This window comes from Pantherophis guttatus, chromosome 10, assembly GCF_059756535.1.
Source record: "Pantherophis guttatus breed Tessera chromosome 10, ASM5975653v1, whole genome shotgun sequence".
Lineage (NCBI taxonomy): Eukaryota > Metazoa > Chordata > Lepidosauria > Squamata > Colubridae > Pantherophis > Pantherophis guttatus.
Genome location: NC_142072.1, coordinates 25,237,127 through 25,256,906, shown reverse-complemented (window position 1 = coordinate 25,256,906; position 19,780 = coordinate 25,237,127). Strand labels below are relative to the sequence as shown.

General features: G+C 40.7%; 1 protein-coding gene across 8 annotated transcripts in view; it reads left to right on the top strand.

Annotated features, from left to right (window-relative positions):
* ADGRB2 (adhesion G protein-coupled receptor B2) overlaps positions 1–19,780 on the top strand; it is a 313,970-nt gene that overhangs the window by 167,931 nt on the left and 126,259 nt on the right. The window lies entirely within an intron of this gene.

The window sequence follows — 19,780 nt, the reverse complement described above, 5'->3', positions numbered from 1 at the left end:
ACCTCTTAATATGGCCATTTTAGAATTGAGATATTTGATTGTGAATGTATTAACAGCGGCTAGGATTGTGTTTGCTAAAAATTGGAAAAATGAGAAAAAACCAACGCAGGACGAAGTTATTAAGAAAATAATGGAATGTGCTGAAATGAGCAAATTGTCATTTGAAATTAGAGAACAAGAAGATAAACAATACTATAAGATATGGGATCTATTTTACCAATGGCTAGATAAAAAAAAATATGGAAATGAAATATGATAGAGATTTTTACTATACAAGAATTGTAAAACTATGTGAAATAATAACATATAGATGTATGATTATTGGATAGATTCAGGAGGTGGAAATGAATGTTATAAATAAAAATTAACTCAAATCTTAAAAGACTTTGAATGATAATGAGGGAAGAAATAGTCATATTCAAATAAATATGAAAAAGAGCCTTGGTAGTACAGTGGTCTAAAGCACCCTGTTATTAAGACCAGCTGCCTGCAATTACTGCAGGTTCGAATCTCGCCAGACTCAAGGTTGACTCAGCCTTCCATCCTTTCTAAGGTAGGTAAATTGAGGACCCAGTTTGTGGGGGCAATAAGCTGACTTTGTATAAATATACAAAAGGATGAAGGCTATTGCTTAGCGCATTGTAAGCCACCCTGAGTCTCCGGAGAAGGGCGGCATATAAATCAAAATTAAAAATAAAATAAAATAAAATAAAATGATTAATGAGGATAACAATATATAGATACATATATATAGATATATTTATTAGGTCGATGATATGAGAATCTAGATAAACTGTAAATTGTAAGCTATGAATTTGGTGAATGATGCACAAAAGACTTGTAACCAACCGACACGCTGTTTGCAATTGAAGATGGTTTTATGTTTGTTTGTTTAAAAATAAAAAAAACTTTTTTTCAAAAAAAAAATATGGCCATTTTCAGGGTGGGTGTGTAATGATGGTGATGCTGGTTCTTGGTTAATCTTAAGCAAACATCTTGATAACAGATCAATCTATTACCAAAGCATGAGATGGAGAGAAACCATTTCTCCGGGCAACAAGAGAAAGACATGTAGCCCTTACATACCTGGTGGTCGGGAGAAATTGGTACAAGCAATTGAACTGTGATTTCACTATAAATAGCCCTTGGGTTTGATTCACAGCAGTCTCTGGAATTATTTTAAAATGGCTTCTTCAGCTTTCCTATAGTAAATCAACTTATCAGAGATTTCATGTCCTTGAAAATGTATTATTGCTTTTTCTTGCCTGGCCAGTCAAAAGAAGCTTGATGGATACAATGCTGAAGACAGGGATTATTATTGTGGCTACCCTACCAATTTAATTTTGGAACAATACCTTTGGGCCCTATAGGAGGGCTCGGGGGCATTTTTGGAAATAAATATGGCGCTAGAGGGTGACTGTTTGCTTTGAGGGGAGGCCTTAAGTGATGAATTGACAGAAGATGCCAATAATTAAAGAAACACACGGCTTGCTCTTCCATTTCCCCAGCCTACAGCCCTGTAGAAGGTGAGAACTTCTAGAATATCCAGTTATTTGTTGTGCTGTGTAGGACATCTGAGAGCTATAGACCCCAAACCTAGAAAGTTCTAGATTAGGGGTGTCAAACTCACAGCCTGCAGGCCAGATGCGTCAGGTGCTGGCCCCTGCCCCGTCTGGTTTAGCGAAGGGGAAAAAAGTCACGATATGTCACGTGATGCCGCAGTGACAACACAAGTTTGACACTCCTGCTCTAGACGCTTTTTAGAGAGACTTCTGAGGAGGGTTTTCCTTAAAGCAGAGGCAGCTGGCCTTTAAAAGTTACCCATCACATTTGACAAGAGAAAAATGGACCGGGTGATTTCTCCTTCTTAAGGAGAGGAAGTTCTCTACCATTTTGGAGTGAAAACAGTGTCACTGTTGAATCTCCCCAGGTGTGAAATCTACTTACATTCCCTACCGGTTCGGAAGCCCATGCGCCACATCTGCGCGGACCCTCTGCGCATGTGCAAACCCTTCTGCGCATGCGCAGAGGATAAAAAACAGGTTACTTCCTGGTTAAAACCAGGAAGTAATGACGACCGGGCAGGTGGGTGGAGCCTCGCGCTGTTGTCGCTACCGGTTCTCCAAACCACCCACCGCCATCACTACCGGCTCGGCCGAACCGGTCCGAACCGGTGGCATTTCAGCCCTGAATCTCTCTCTGAGGGAAGTTCTCTCCTGATCTCCCTTCTTATCTCTGGAAAGTAAAAAGGCAGGAAAGCTTTGTCCGAAATCTTTTTCTCCTTGGAAATAATGTGGAAAATCAGATCTCTTTCATCGCATCCAAGTGAGGCCGAGAAGAAAAAAAGTTGATGAATAGATTTTTTTCTGGATAGATTTTTCGAGATAGATTTCAGATCTTTATTGCTCTTTTGAGGGATATAGATACCTGAAGGGCCGAGTTTGAAGAGCAAGGGAGGGCCAAATCATAAAATGAGGATCTGATACAATTGTGCAGCTATCCAAATTAGGTTACATTGCAAAAGAGCGCAAGTCCATGAGCACAATTATTCCTGGAGTAGGGTAGGGGAACAACAGAGAATGATTAAAAAGTGATATTAAAAACCACCACCCAAAATAGCCAAAAAGAAAGGTTATTTCCAATTCTCTTTGATACAGATAGTTATATAATAAAATGCAGTCTTCTTTTAGTTTAACAAAAGAAAAATGTGAAGAGATATACATACTGAACGATCAAATAATCTGAACGAGCAACAGTACAGGCAGTCCTCGACTTATGCCTACAATTGAGCCCCAAATTTTTATTGTTAAGTGAGACATTTGTTAAGTGAGTTTCACCCCATTTTACAACATTCCTTGCCACAGTTGTTAAGTGAATCTCTGCAGTTGATAAGTTAGTAACCTTGTTGTTAAACGAATCTGGCTTCCCCATTGACTTTGCTTCTCAGAAGGTCACAAAAGTTGATCTCTGCTTTGTCAAGCATCTGAATTTTGATCACCTGATCATAGGGAAGCTGCAAAGGTGGTAACTATGAAAAATGGTCATAAATCACATTTTTCAGTGTCATTGTAACTTTGAACGCTCACTAAATGAGTAAATTGAGGACTATCTGTATTGCAGGAGATGATCAGGCTGAGCCTGAGGGAGGATTCAAACATGTTATCAGTCTCAAATCGCTTCTCTACCACAAGCGATTTAAGGCTAGCCGACCTTGAGTTCCATTGACTCTTTTCTACCACCAATTTGCCGTGACTGTCAGTAGTTCAGATTCTTGTAGAGAGTGTTGGCATGAAATAAACCTGTACTTATTTATTTCATTTTGGCTCCTGACTTCTATCATTATCTCTTAATCTGAACAAAACATATAGCCCATAAATGCATCATCTTAGCAATTCTAAAAATACACATATATTTCTATAATAAATATATATATAACAGAACATCCCCTACTTTCAGATTAGACAAATACACAAACATCTAAATTTCATATATAGATAAAGGTAAAGGTTCCCCTCACACATATGTGCTAGTCATTCCCAACTCTAGGGGGTGGTGCTCATCTCCATTTCAAAGCCGAAGAGCCAACACTGTCCGAAGATGTCTCCATGGTCATGTGGCTATCATGACTAAATGCCAAAAGTTCATGGAACGCTATTACCTTCCCACCAAAGGTGGTCCCTATTTTTCTACTTGCATTTCTTACGTGCTTTCGAACTGCTAGGTTGGCAGAAGCTGGGACAAGTCACGGGAGCTCACCCCGTTTTGTGGCAGCACTAGGGATTCAAACTGCTGAACTGTCGACCTTTCAATCGACAAGCTCAGTGTCTTAGCCACTGGGCCACCACGTCCCTAAAAATTTCATATATATATATATATATATATACAGTACATACATTTCATATATACATACATTTCATATATACATACATGCATGCATACATACATACATACATACTCTTAACAGTACACAGCATTGTATACTGAGTGCAATGAATGCCAATAAACGAGCCACATACATCCTTCGCACAATTGTGCCATATAATTATGTCATTCTGATGTCATTGTAGCTTCTAATAGATGCTACTACTGGTCAGCCACAGGACTGTGGGATTCTGGGTCAGGGCATGGAAAATTGCTAATGCTGGCTATGAACCCTTGACTGGAGTGTTGCAAAAATGATGAATGATTGACTGGACTTTACTCTGACAGATGTTTCTAGAAACTGAACCAGCGATCTTGTGGATGCAATTTCCATGGTCTCTCCATGTGCATCAGATTCAGGATACATCTGGTTCCCCTTTCATAGCCTTTGAGAAGAATATAAAAGGCTGCAGATGTGAATAATGTTTGGGTCTTGTTTGTACCACTGATTTAATTTCACATCATGTTTTATCTTCGTCCAATGATATGGATTTCAAAATATACATTTTACTAGGCTGGATAATTGTTGCACATTGCATGCACAATTGGCTTAACTGTACCACAATTTAACTTGCCATAGTTTGATGTGTGTGTGTGTGTGTTTGTGTGTGTGTGTATGTGTGTAGTTTTCTTTACATTTGTTATTGTCGTGTTTCATGTAATTATACTCAAGCAAAATTTAATTTTACTTTTTTTTTAAAAAAAAGAATTTTTTTTCTTCCTGTTCTAAGGTCCCTGAAAAACACTGCAGGCTACAGCAGAACATGATTTTGATTTTATTTTGAAAAAGGAAAATCATCTCTAGGAAAACCTAAAGCAAGGCTTTGCACGTTTGTCATGCTTTGTGCCAGTTTTCCGATTGTTTTCTTATGCTTGGCAACCCAGTCTATCTGTCTTTCTGCTTTCTTTCTACCCAGGGTTGAATTTCCCTATAAAATCCCAAAGGTTGGGCCTGAGAAAGCTCTTCTCTTTGAAAACTATATTCATGTAAATGTATTTTTTTTCCATAGCTAGGAGAAAACAGTAAAAGAAGAGAAAGCAAAGTAGCTATTGGTTTTCAGCAGTAGGAATGTTCTATCTTTAAATGGCAATTGTAAATCCTTTAAATGTATAAATCCTCTAAATAAATATCTAAATAGAATTGTACTTCCAAAACAGCTGGAAAGTAGAAAGTTTTTGAAAGGTTGATCTAAATTGCTGGCTTTTGTTTATAAGATCTTTAGGGATTTAATTTGGGAACATTGCAATTTATGCTTTGATATTATTTATGAAGCTGTTGCTACCCTTTTTAAAATTCGCATCAATTTTGGGGGCCACTAGTCTCCCAAGCCTGATGCTAAGAGAAATTTTGAAGGATGGTTCTGCATCCATGTCCAGCTGAGTCACAATTTTGCAATTTGTGGAGGAGCTGATGGAAAAGGAAAAATAATTGGTTTTGGACAAAAGAAAGAAAGCTGATGTTGAGCATATAACTGCAGGGTGGATATTAGGACAGAAATATATTGGATTGACTTGAAAAAGAGCATAAATAATTTACCGCCAATCTGCACTCAGCTGGAACTTTTCCCAATATATCACCTATTTATTTATTTATTTTATTTTATTTACTTATTAGTTTTTTTATCCATATTTATTTATTTATTTATTTATTTATTTATTTATTTATTTATTTATTTATTTATTTATTTATTTATTTATTTATTTATTTAATTTGTATACCGCCCTTCTCCCAGAGGGGACTCAGGGCGGTGAACAGCCAAAACTAAAAAACATACAAATACAAAAGTTAAGATAATTAAAAAAGAATTAAATTATTAGCTTCCCAATTTATAACCCCCAAATCCATAAAATTTAAAATCCCAATTAAAAACCATTTAGGCTAGGCCGGCTTGGTGGAATAAAAACGTCTTCAGGGCTTTACGGAAGGTACGGAGGTCCGGGGTCAATCGTGTTCCAGGAGGCAGCTCGTTCCACAGGACGGGTGCTTCCACAGAGAAGGCTCTCCCCCTGGGGGCCGCCAGCCGACATTACCTGACCGACGGCACCCTGAGGAGGCCCTCTCTGCGCAAGTGAATTGGCCGGTGGGAGGTTATCGGTAGCAGCAGGCGGTCTCGCAAATATCCTGGCCCTAAGCCATGGAGCGCTTTAAAGATGAGAACCAACACCTTAAAGTGTACCTGGAAGACCACCGGGAGCCAATGCAGCTCGCGCAGGAGAGGTGTTACGTGGGAGTGCCACGTTGCTCCCATAATCACCCGCGCAGCCGCATTCTGCACCAGCTGGAGCCTCCGGGTGCTTCTCAGGGGGAGCCCCATGTAGAGAGTGTTGCAGTAGTCCAGGCGTGATGTGACCAGGGCATGAGTGACCGTGCACAAGGAGTTTTATCACTTTATAAGTAACTCAAGACACCAAAAATGCCTAATTGTCAATGTTCCGACTAGGGGTCGGTTCCACTTACCTTTACTACTGGTTTGCAAAGGGGCCATGCACGCGCATGTGAGAAAAGCAAGCATACGCAGAAGCTTCCTGATGATGTCGGGGTCGGTGGGTGGAGCCTCCCACCGATTTTTCTACCGCTTCTTGCGAACTGGTCCGAACTGGGGGCAACCCACCACTAGTTCCGACCAATGCCCTAATAAAAGCAGGAGCTCCTTCCTCCTCCTATTTTCCTCACAACAGCAATCTTGTGAGATGTGTTGGGCTGAAAGGAGTGACAGGACACACAGAATGCATATATTTCATTTAGCTTACAGGTGTCCCTTGTCAAGCCCATCCTAAGAACGACAGAGAACAATCAAGCCAAAATTATTTATTTATTTATTTATTTATTTATTTATTTATTTATTTTGTCGCATTTCTATGCCGCCCAACTCCCAAGGGACTCTGGGCGGCTTATACCTGCTTTATCTTTATCTGCTTATACCCAACAGACAGAATCTTTCCCGACTAAATCTTTTCTATTTTCATCCCAGTGGATATAATTTGAGAGATTCTAGGGAGCAGCTAACCTAACTCTCTTTTTCTCTGTCCTATCCAGCTCTGGGGTGTACTATCTCCTCTCCATCCCCCCACCCCCTTGGATTGTGTTCCCTTCTTCCTGAGAAAAACAATTCCACTGTAGTTCCACATCACATCATTAGACTATCGGCAAGGTTCAACTAAACCAGGGGTCTGGAGCCACATGTGGCTCTTTCACACCTCTGCTGTGGCTCCCTGTCACTCAAAATATCCGTCACAACCACCAATGTGCGACACCTGCTGGCACGTGATTTATTGAGCTTTTCAACCCGTGGTAGGCCAACCATGGATAAATCAAAAAAAAAAAAAATCAGAAGAAAACAGAACGTTTAATTCAACTACATATGCTAGTTTTGTGCCACTCAAAAAGTAGTCAGGAATGGGTAGGGTTTTGTGGCTCCCGGTGTTTTCTTTTCTGTGGGAAATGGGTCCAAATGGCTCTTGGAGGGTTTAAGGTTGCAGACCCCTGAACTAAACCATAATATGCTTGCCCATTTATAACTAAGTTCTGATTTTGAATTTTGATGTGGTTTCACACAGCCTTCTCCGACCTGGGTATTTGGCTGTGGTGTGAACCTTAACATTCAGAATTCCTAGCTCCTGCATTCACTGCTGAGATTTGTAGAACTTGAAGATCTTTGAGGATGTCTTTGAGGATGGGCAGATTGGACAGGCTTTGCTGTGTTTTGTGAACCTAGCACAGTTGTGACATACTCAGTAAACCACTGTTTGGTAAGCCATGGCTTAGCATGATCTGTCAACTCAATAATCATCTGCAGATCTCTCCTTTAAAACTTGCATCAATTGACTTCTAAGTCCTAGTGTGAAAGCTGGTTTTGCTAAGATCATCAAAGAGGCTGAGAATACAGGGACAAGTGGTAACCTTCCTTCCTGCCCCTTGCACCATGCAAGTGGGAGAATGATGTGCAAGAATTGAATTTTAATTCCACTATAAATAGGGCTTGGATTTCAGACTTGGCAGTCCGTGGAATTCTTTCGAACTCCTTTCTCAATTCTTACAATTAGTTTATTTATCAAAGATCTGAATCTTGAATCACTGCTTGAGCAACTTCCTGTTCTAATATCTGCTGAGAGACATTTGACAGCAAATGTTAAAATAAGGAGAAGATCCTTACCCCTTATGGTTCTAATTTTATAAAACATTCATTATGGCATGCTCATTTATATTTATATGCCTGTGGGTTTTTAAAATTCTTTTTTACTTTATTTTCTTGGTGTTTCCACCTCTCATTTCTCGTGAAGTGTGACTCACACATCTTTTGTGAGGTCTCAGTTTTGAAACCTTCTGGAGGCAGTCTGACAAACGGGTAGAAATAAATGAAAATCAGCATGGCTTAAACATTGTCAGCACTAATTCATGCTCTAACCCCAATTATTTTGGAAATTCACCAGATGCATTTGAAGTCAGTAAGGTTCACTTCCTTGGGTTATTTGAGAATCAGGATATGGGCAGGCAGGCATTTCAAGGAATCTAGTGGTGATGCATCAGAAGCAAGAAAAATGCTAGATCCCAGTCTCTTAAGGGAACCTTTATTTATATTTTCCATCCTTCTGGGTGAGCTGAGTTGATTATAGAAATGCACTAGTCAGCGTCCCTTCATCCTTCCAGATTATGTTTTTTTCACACTGGAGAAAGTGGGGGAAATGGAGACCTCTTGGCTTTTCTCAATGAGTCCTAAAACAATATTCAAAGCTCTAATGTACCAGCATTCATCATTCAACAGAATTCATCTTTCAAGGATCAGACCAAGGGTCATTGCCAATACACTTAATATCAATTTTAAATAATCATTTGGGTGATCTCACGCACTAATATCCTAGAACACAGAATCATAGGGGTGGAAGGGAGCTTGGAGGTCATTTAGTTCAACCTCTTGCTCAAGGCAAGAGAGCCTATGCCATCCTGATCAAATGGTTGTCCAGTCTGTTTTTGAAAACCTCCAGCGATGGAACACATACAATTCTGGCAGGCAAGCTGTTTCATTGATTCATTGTTTTCACTGTCAGGAAATTTCTCCTTAATTCTAGGTCAGGGGTCAGCAACCTTTCGGACCTCAGGAACCACTAAATTCATACTTTTAAATCCCGCGGACAACTAATATGATCTGCCTAATGACCGGCTGGGTGGACATGGCTAGGTGATCATGTGACTGGGCAGGTGTGGCCAACTCAATGTCACTCACGTCGTGGGGCGCCTTGCCGGCCTCTACTCACTCCTCCCCTCCCAGCCACTCCTCACCTCCCCGTCCGGGCTCCTTAGGGCCCCAACAGGAAGCAGTTGTTGGAGCTAAGCAGCCACCATGAGAAAGAGTTGGCAAAACAGCTGGCTCAGTTCAAATTGGATCTGACTGAGGAGGCTCAGCAGAAGCACCTCACTGAGGACTATGAGCATAGGCTTTCCAAGCAGAGGGAAGACCTGCGTGAGTGCAAGGCCAGGTACTGGCGCCTGGAGGCTCAGTGGGCTGAGATGGTCAGCCAGTTCCAGGCCATGAGGCAGTCCCACTGGAACAAGGCCCTCCGGCTCTTTGCCACCAGCAGCACTTCCCTCCAGCCTTCACCCAAAGCCCCACACCAGGAGGCTGAAGTACACCCCGAGTCGGAATTTCTGCCCCCCCTCCAACCCACACAAAAAGACCCTGAAGGGGGAGACTTTCTGCAGCAATACAAAAGTTCATTGCATGTATCCAGCCCACTGGCCGTAGTTTGAGGACCCCTGATTTAGTGCAATATAAAAAATGCAAATAATTTTTCTGTGGACCACCACCAAAATTTTCTTGTGGACCACTAGTTGGTGACCGCTGTTCTAGGTTGAACTCTCTTTAACGAACTTCCACTCATTAATTCTTGTCCTGCCCTCTGGTGCTTTGAAGAATAAGTAAACTCCCTCCTCTTTGTGGCAGCCCCTCAAGTACTGGAAGGCTGTTGTGTCCCACCTAACCCTTCTCTTTGATAGGGTAGACATATCTAGTTCCCTCAACTATTCATCATATTATTTAGACTCCAGACCCTTTAGCATCTTTGTTGCCGTTCTCTGCACACTTTCTAGAGTCTCAGCATCTTTTTTGTATTGTAGTGACCAGAACTTTGAAAGATGATCTCAGTTGTGTAGTATCGATTCTCGTGATCTTGATGGTAGTTTCAAAACTGATCTTTTGGCAGTTGCAGAGCATTGCTGGCTCATTCTTCAGTGATGGTCCACTAGGACACCAAGATCTCTCTCACAGACAGCAGCATTGAGCCAGGTACCACTTATTCTATATCTGTGAATTTGGCTTTTCCTGCCTATGTGCAGGGCCTTAATTTCTCACCACTAAACTGCATCTTGTTGGATATCTAAAACTTGGAAAATAGTGGGAGCTTATCTTGCAAAAGGAAACCTTCAAAGTAATGTTCGTAAATTGATTGGAGAATGCTAAAAGATAGAAAATGACCAACATGCATCAGCTTGGATCTTTCTTCTCGAGAGAAAATGTGAAATACTCATTTAACAACAGAGTTAAATGTTACCAAGTTGGGTTCCATTCTTGATAAATTTTGGACAAAGGCTCATGATTTCAACTTGTCTTCAACAATAACTTATAGTTTTTCCAAGGATGTTCCAGTGATCTTCATCTTCTCCATCTGCCTCCCCTTTCTGCTTCTTTCAATCTTGCCAAGGATAGTTATCCATCATCTCACATCTCATGTCCAAACCATGTGAGGTTTTGCTTATAGATCGTTACTTCAAGAGAGCAGCCAGTTTTTATTTGCTTCAGGATTGATTGACTAGTTCTTCTTGCAGTCCAGGGGGCTCCTAGGAACCTTCACCAAATCCATAATTCAAAGGAGTTTATTTTCTTTCTCTTGCTCTTTCTCAGTGTCAGATTTCACAGCCATATGTTATCACTGTAAAGATCATTGCTTTAACTATTCTTGTCTTTGTTGTCATAGAAATATCCTTATCCTTCATGATTGTGTCTAAATTTGTCAATGCCCTAACAGTAATCTCCTTTTTACTTCTCCATCAAACTGTCCACTTTTAGTTATTTTTGTGTGCATGAAAACAAAGCAGCTAATCACCTTCTTTTCTCCACTGTCAACTGTAAGTTCATTAATCAAGTGACTGATACTACCTTTGTTTTCTACTATATAATACCGGTAATAACACAGATGTATTTATTTATTTGATTTCTATACTTTCTATGTATTTCTATAGATTTCTCAGGAAACAACTCTGGGCAGCGTATAACAGATGTTTCACTTTCCAGTTTGCTTTCATAATTTAGTAGTAGTAGTAGTAGTTTATTCATTGATTAATCTTGTGTCCTTAGCAATAAAATAAGATAAGGAAAGGTAAAATTCAGCACATATTATATATTCTGTAACGAAGTAGGTAGAAGGAAACAGAATGATATACTGGTAATACAGATGTGGTAACACAAGAAGTCAGTAATCAGATAAATTAATCTCCCTTATCCCAATTTGTTCAATGTATCTGGTTCTTAGGATCACTACCTTAGTTATAAACTTAGCAGTCTTCATACAATATGTACATTTGATCCCAGGAGGAAATATGACAATCTGTAGTTCAGATCCTAGTGGGCTGTTCTTTCCAATAGCAATGATAAATATTTAAGCCTAGTGTGGCATATAATAGACAGTTGAATAAGATATGAAAAAAATATTTTCAATTACTGGGGTATCATATATCCAGGTTCTCTCATAATATGGCAACTGGTAGAAGCTTCCATACTTAACTGTGGAACCCAACAACTCAACTCTTTCTCTAGAATAGGCCCTCTTAAAATTTCTGTCAGACTCAATGACAGTTATTTTTCAGGTTGAAAAACAGTTTTATTCTTAGCCAACCAACCTAGGGATCTATTTTTAGCCAATAATTCCATGTCGGTTTGAGCACTAATATCTAGGACTCTCTGTTTAAAAATTTCCCTTGTCTGAGTGGCCCTTGAGAGTAGAGGCTGGGTAGAAAATCCATGTTGGAAAATTGGCTGACCCAGAAGTTGGGCTGGACCATACTTACAATATCTATTCTATTAAGTATATCTTAGGAAGTCTATCAGATCCTCAAATGGATCCTCTACCAGTATGTGAACATTTTAGTTATAAAATGACTATTTAAGGAATAGATAGATACCTGTTTCCACTCTGACCTTAGAGGCAGATATGTTCCTGTCAGTTCCCAGTATTCATCCTAAAAAATGGGTCTGATATAATTCAGTAAGTTATAGCTTTATTAAGGCCCCACAAGGTCAGCATTGGGACTATTTTTGCCCTGAATGCTTTCAATATAGGGCTGCTTTCATCATGAAGTCTTATAATTCTACGTATTTATTTCCACAATTATTAAACTGTCCCAAGCTTTCAACTTTAAAGTGTGAAATAACTACAGCCATACACCAACAGAAACGGATGTCCAATCACCATCAAGGCAGATGAAATGTCCTCTTAAAAATGCATATAATCTCTCTTCCTTTTGATTCACAAATTATTGTTATTTCCATTTTTCAAATTGTTAAATAAAGTGAGTTAGTTTCCACTTGTCATATTCCACCAAGCCACACCCACCAAGACATGCCACGCCCAGCAAGCCACACCCACAGAACCGGTAGTAAAAAAAATTGAAACCGACCACTGCATACAGTCATAAGTGGGAGGAGATGGGTGATAGTGATATTGTACAAACTCAACCATTGAACTAAATTATATACAACAAAGTTAGATTAAGGGATTAGAAGCAATTTAAATTTTTCGGTGTGAGGCAGTGCATGAATGCTTATAAAAAATTCATAATCAATATTTCATTTGCAATCCTGAATTAAGATTCCAAAGGATGTTGATAGGCTGGAACGCAGCTGAAACCAACACAAGGGAAGTCAAGTAAGATAAATGAAGGTTTTGCAAATCTGGTACGGATATAGATGGGAGAGATCAGAGTTGGCAGCAGAAAATGAGAAGAAGATTCAACTGTTTCAGTGGAAAAGCTGGGAATAAGGCAGCAGTGTGATGCAACTGTTAAAAAAAAATAGAAAAGAAAAATTTTAGGCTGCATGTAGAAGCCAAATATTTTAAACCTGGAAAAAGGGAAGTTTGGGCGAGACGTCCTCTAGGCAGAAGATGGAGCAACATTATGTTTTTGAGTGGAAATGTCAGTCATACAGATTTGGGCCGAATATTAAGAGAAGCTTCCCAACCAAGGAAATTTTTCAACGGTGAAACAGCCTGCCGGGAGAGCTGGCAGGGCTATGAGATGGACAGTCACTTGCCAGCAATACTGCAGTTTCATCCTTCATTGAAGATCCTGCAATGTGCAAGGGGCTGGACTAAATCACCTCCAAGGCCCCATTATGATTTAATGAGGCATTTTTATTGGCTTCTACCTATAGTAACCGAAGCAGATAGCAATTTTTGCACAGCTTCAGCGAGGAGAGGCCACCATCCTTACCAGCTGCTGCAAACTGCTTCATAGAAACTATCCAGAGCTTTCCCCCTATTTTTGTCAACATTCGTCTTGTCCTTTGGGTACTGGTGCTGTTCAAAAGAAGACTTCAGGCCAGGCTTATGCAAGATGCACCAGCTCCTTCAGTTCACAGCCATTTCTTTTGAGCTGCCAGGGCTTCTAAGGGAGGCCAAGTAGTACCATCTGGTCTAGTGGAAAAGCTGCTTTTTCTTAGCTACTGCTTTTTAAATTTGCATCGCTTAGGATTTGGGGCTATTAAGAGGACTCCAGGTTTCTGGCTAATGAGAAGATCAGGTCTTACCACCAAGCATGACTAACTATGGTGACTAACTATGGGGAAGTAGTTTCAACAGCTGGCAGAACCTCATCCACCTTCTATGAATTCGGAAGCTAAGCAGGGTCTTGAGCAGGGGTCAGCAACCTGCAGCTCTGGAGCTGCATGTGGCTCTTTCATCCCTCTGTTGCAGCTCCCTGTCACCGCCACAATTTTGAGAGGAGCTTCCAGTTATGGGGAGGAAAAGCACGACAGACCAGGAAGAGACTCTATGGCAAGGGGCGGGTTTTCCAGTCAGCTCCACAATTGATAGGGCTTTCAGTTAGGACAAGTAGAGGAAAAAGGATTCCGCACTAGGAGGAGACTCTATGGTGGGAGAACTGGACTTCCGGTCGGCTCCAGAATTGAACGGAGGGCTTCCTATTAGGATCTTTGTGGCTCTTTTAGTGTTTAAAGTTGCCGACCCCTGGTCTTGAGGATGAGTAGAAGGGTGTCAAAACTCTAAGCCAGTGACTTTTTCAGCACCGAGTGCCAAAACTAGAGCATGTGCACACGCATATGCACATGTATGCACCAGAGCACCGGAACCCGGAAGAGAGCAGCTGACCAGTGCGCATGTGTGCGGTGGCCAGCTGTTCTCTCAGGTTCCATTGCATGTGCATGATGGAACTCGGAAGAGCACTGGCGACGGCTCGTGCCCACAGAGAGGGCTCTGCGTGCCACTTCTGGCATGCGTGCCATAGGTTCGCCATCATGGCTCTAAGCTAAATAGAAAAGGGAAAAAAAAAAACAACCTTGGAAGAAGGTAGTGCCAACCATCTCACAATATTGCTGAGAAAGTTATAGTTGTGTCCAGGACATTACCAGAAGTCCACATGGGTTTGTTTTTAAGAACTGGCAGAAATAAATATAAAGGAGTCCAGATCAGGGGTGAAATCCAGCAGGTTCTGACAGGTTCTGGAGAACCGGTAGCGGAAATTTTGAGTAGTTTGGAGAACCAGCAAATGCTACCTCTGGCTGGCCCTAGAGTGGGGTGGGAATGGAGATTTTGCCCATTTTCCTTCTCCTGCCACACCCACCAAGCCACATCATGCCCACCAAGCCACGCCCACAGAACCGGTAGTAAAATAATTTGGATTTCACCACTGGTCCAGATTAAGGAAATCTCCTGACAGGTAAAGGGAGAGAGATCTCATGAGTTAGGCAGGGAAAGCAATCTATGGAATTATATTCTTCCAATCAGACCAGATACAGTAGTTGCTACATGTTGTTCTTCAAAAGTTTCCTTTTCCACTTTCTTAGTCTAAGGTTGATTTTCATCAGAAACATAATGTTGGCACTCAGCCTGCTACTTCCCCAATCCATCGTCTCTCATTTACATCGAGGTTGAGCAAGACTCAAGGTCCTCACTCGATAATTTTGTATTTATAAAATCAAGAATAAAATGGAATCTTACTGGGGGAAATGGGGGAAATGATCAACTCATGCTTTATATGGAAGCCTAAAAGCTGGACAATGTTGGTGAGAGGGAATCAATCAAAGTGATGAAGAAGGCTAGGAGAGGAAAGGGCAATGGATTTGAATATTGCTGATGATGCTCTATTCCAATTTGTCAGGAACGCTGAGGCCAAATCTAACCATCATAGGTCACCAATGTACCGACAGCACCTTCTCTAAGATATCTTTTCCAATATGATGATGATGGTGATGGTGATGAAGATGAATAATAATAATAATAATAACTTTATTGTCATTGTATGTGTATACACAGTAAACCCATACAACGAAATTCACTTAACACCCAAAGACCAGGATCAACACGCATAACAATCCCCAAACACACTCCCACCCAGCACAATTCCCCACCCCTAAACCACCCAAACATCCACACAACAGACCAAGATGATGAAAGATGAAGATGAAAATGATGATGATGCTTTTCCAGGGCCTTAATGTATCTCCTAGTACTGGGTTGTAAAAGATTTATCCCAGTCCCACCACATTTTTTTCCTCTGCCTGTCTTTCCCTCTTTCCAGATAACACAGGGAAAGAAAGAATCGAGGACACCCAAGATAAGTAATAGCTTTTGGAGACCACAGATTGGAGGACTCTACAAGCAAGGAAGACAGAGCCTAGAACAGATATTAGCAGGCTTTAAAAAAAAAAAAAAACAAATCCCTGGAAGCCAGAAGTCTTTTCAAGACTTCTTCTCCCAGTTTCAAAGCCTCTTCTAGACTCTCCTCCTTTTCAGATACTTTCCTATGATGAGGTGCCATCAAGGCTTTCTTTTCTCCTTTGTCCTCTACTTGTTAAGTAGGACTCATGAAGACTTAGATAAATGCATGAAAGACTCTGTGTGTAGCTCTGGACCAGGAACTGAAGTGTCCTCTTGTGCTTTGTTTTGCTAGCTTCATCTGAAACAACTTGTTCCATTAAATTTGCTGCTTCTGCCAGCAAAAACAGCAGCCATGCAGTTAAATGTCACAGAGTTGAATAGCGATTCTTCTTCTGATAGAGCTGCTGTCCACAACAGCTTATTGCTCCATACATTTTTGGCTTGCGGAGGGGCAAAAAAGGTTATTAAATTTGACCCTGTGGATCTTTGTTCCTAAGCAATGTATTCATATCCCAATATTTTTTTTAAAAAAAAATGTTAAAGTTTATTATAAGTTAAAATACAAATACAAACAAAATTTTAACACATTAGAAAGAAAAAAAAAGGAAGAGGGAGAAAGGAAAGTAAGGAAAGAAAGAAAAAGAGAAGGGGAGGGAGGGAGGGAGGGAAGGAAGGAAGGACTGATTTTTTTCAGTGCAATAGAATACAAAAGTTACAACTTACAACCTTTCTAGAACAACAAAAAATAACTGTAATCATCAAAACCTAAAATTAGAGTGCTATTTTGTTCACTTTTGAGTTAAAAAACAGAAGAAGCTTCCAAATGGAAACAAAACTAGATAATGTTTTCTCTTTTAACAGTCAATTTTGCCCTCTCTGCCAACTCCATCACCTTCACCATTACCGTCCATTGTGGGAATTAGTGTACCTTATCATCTTTGTGCATATAAGATTTTCGCTACTATAGTAAGTTCCAAATTTTCATTCAAACTCTTTGCCCATCAAACCTAAGAGGAAAAATTAAAGGTTCATTTTTATATTTAAAAATCTAAATTATAAAAATCTGATCCCAATATTTATTTGCTTTGTCACAAGTCCTGCAGAGATGATAGACACAACCCTCAATGTGAAAACATGTGGACAAATGGATTTAAGTGCACACTCATGCCCCAATCATGTTATAATTTGGGATTTTCCTTCTTACAGCATTGGCTGCTACTGACAGGGTCTGCTAATGAGGAAATACACAATGTTGTTGTCTTGGACTATCACAAAATGTGGCTAGGAGAAGAATAGGATATGCTCAGTGGTGGGTTTCAAATTTTTTTACTACCAGTTCTGTGGGTGTGGCTTGATGGGCATTGCTTGGTGGGCATGGCTTGGTGGGCATGGCAGGGGAAGGATACTGTAAAATCTCCATTCCCTCCCCAATCCAGGGGAAGATTACTGCAAAATTCCCATTTCCTCCCGATCAACTGGGACTCAGGAGGCAGAGAATAGATGGGGGCGGGGCCAGTGGTGGGTTGCCCCTGGTTTGGACTGGTTTGCAAGAACCGGTAGTAAAACCAGCAGGAAGTTCCGCCCACTGACCCGGACGTCATCATATGTGCTCCGTGCATGCACGATGCAAACTGGGCACGATGTCAACTGGAAGTAAAGGTAAGTAGAACCCACCCTGGGTGGGGTCAGTCAGAGATGGTTTTTACCAGTTCTCCAAACTACTCAAAATTTCTGCTACCGGTTCTCCAGAATTGGTCAGAACCTGCTGAAACCCACCTCTGGATAAGCTGTTATCATTTCTGTATTAATGTGTTGTCCTGCATAACTGGGCAAAAATCAAAGAAGCAAGAATTACACAGATAGCATTAAAGTCACTTTAATGCTTGTTTGAGATAAATACAGTAAATTTATGTTTTTTGTATTTAAACATTTGCAACCATACGTTTTAGCAAAATACTTCTAAAATTACAGCAATCATATCAGTTCAATACATCCTCTTTCATATTAAGCTGCTATTTGTCAGTGTGTTATTTCGTATCTTCCTTGCAGCCATTGTAAACAATGCAACTTTTTTGTTACAAGTTCATCTCCATCACACAACAGAAAATAGATTTTTTTTTCTTCCAAACTAAAAAAAACATAGTCGGAGTAACAAGGATGTAATGAATCTAGCTCTAAATTCTGAATAAAATTTGCTATGAAATAAGTAATGGGTCAAATCTTCCACTTGTAAGTTATTACAATTGCATAAAAGGTGTACAGTTCGTAATCCTTTGTAACTTCGATCCAGATAGGCTCTTGGCAATACAGAATCCTAGAGCCAAATTCTAAGGAATCCTCAGACTCTTTTATAAGGAGTTAAGTCCATTAAGTCAGAGAATCTCTTTTGAATCCTTTGAAATGCCTCTTGGCAGGTTTCTACCCACTTGGGCTGAGCAGCCATTTATGAGATAAGCTGTCAATTGTTTTGTCTGCTGTTCTCTCTTCCATTCCTTTCCAGCCTTTCTGTAATCTCTCACCATCAGCTGCTTGTTTTATTTGGTTGATACTTTCAGTTTTGAAGTCTAAGCAAGCACCCTAATTTTATCCATTAGCCTTATGCATCATAAAACTCATCAATCGCTTGTTTCAAAAACCTGCCCAGGAAAGATCATCCCCCTCAAAAGGGCTCTTCCAAGGAGAACATGGTTATGTTAATAGATATACTGTGTAGAGGGACATGGTGACTCAGTGGCTAGGATGCTGAGCTTGTCGATCGAAAGGTCGGAAGGTAACAGTGTTCCGTGTGCCTTTGGCATTTAGTCATGCTGGCCACATGACCACGGAGACGTCTTCGGACAGCGCTGACTCTTCGGCTTTGAAACAGAGATGAGCACCACCCCCTAGAGTCGGGAACGACTAGCATATATGTACGAGGGGAACCTTTACTTATACTGTGTAGAGAAGGAATGGCAGAGCCTGGAGTGGAGTCAAAAGATGAATCAACATTGAGTCTCTATGTAGCCATAAACAGGCTAAATCCAACCCCTCCCCACCCCCCCGAATTCTGTTAACCCTTACCTAGTGTCAGAATAGTGCTAACCATGAGTTGAGTGGATTCTTGTGCCTAGGCATGAGCAACAAATCAGTTTAGTTGGAACCTCACATGTGGTCCTGGTCTTTCGCACCTGACAACTGTTATTAAGGTTGAAACATTAATAAATGTGATAAAACATAGAGGGGATTAACAAGATTAGGCAGAACTTGCTATCACAACCCTCCCCATATACAAACAATGAGAATTAGTAACTTTAAAACATTTATTTCTTTTATTTTTTTATATTTCTCCTATGTTCAAACATTTCAGAGATTGATGTCCTTACCAAGTAGATTTGACTGGTAACTCTGTCCTCCCCATTTCAATCTCTCTCTCCTATTGGAGCTGGAAGCTATGATCTAACCAGCCTCTTTTAGTCTCAGCAACTTTAAAATGTGTGGACTTCAATTCCCAGAATTCCCCCAGCCACCATAATTTTAAATTGAAGTTCATACACCTTAAAACAGCTGAGGTTGAGAAACACTATCATAAACTATGGTGTACCATGGGTTGAAAAATCTGGTTTACATTATGTTGGTTCTTAGATTTTCCTGTCTATTTTTCACCGCCTTCCTTCTCATGGGGCTCTTGTGGTCCACCAGCAGCCTGCGGAGCTGGCAGCAGAGTCGGACAGTGAGGAGGCTGGGGAGGAACATGGGCCAGTCCTGGAGTCTGGGGAAGGCTCGGATGAGGGCTCTGCATTGGAGGCAGAGATGGGGCGCATAATCTGGGAATTATGTGTGGACTCCGGAGCCTCCAGAGTCCGACATAAGAGAAGCAGAGGAACAGGAGGAGGCTGTTCCCGGTGTGCACATGCGCAGAGCTGCCAGAAGGCAAGAACAGTTAAAACAAAAGGGACAACTCGGGAGCAAGGCCTGGAGATGATTGGCCCCTCCC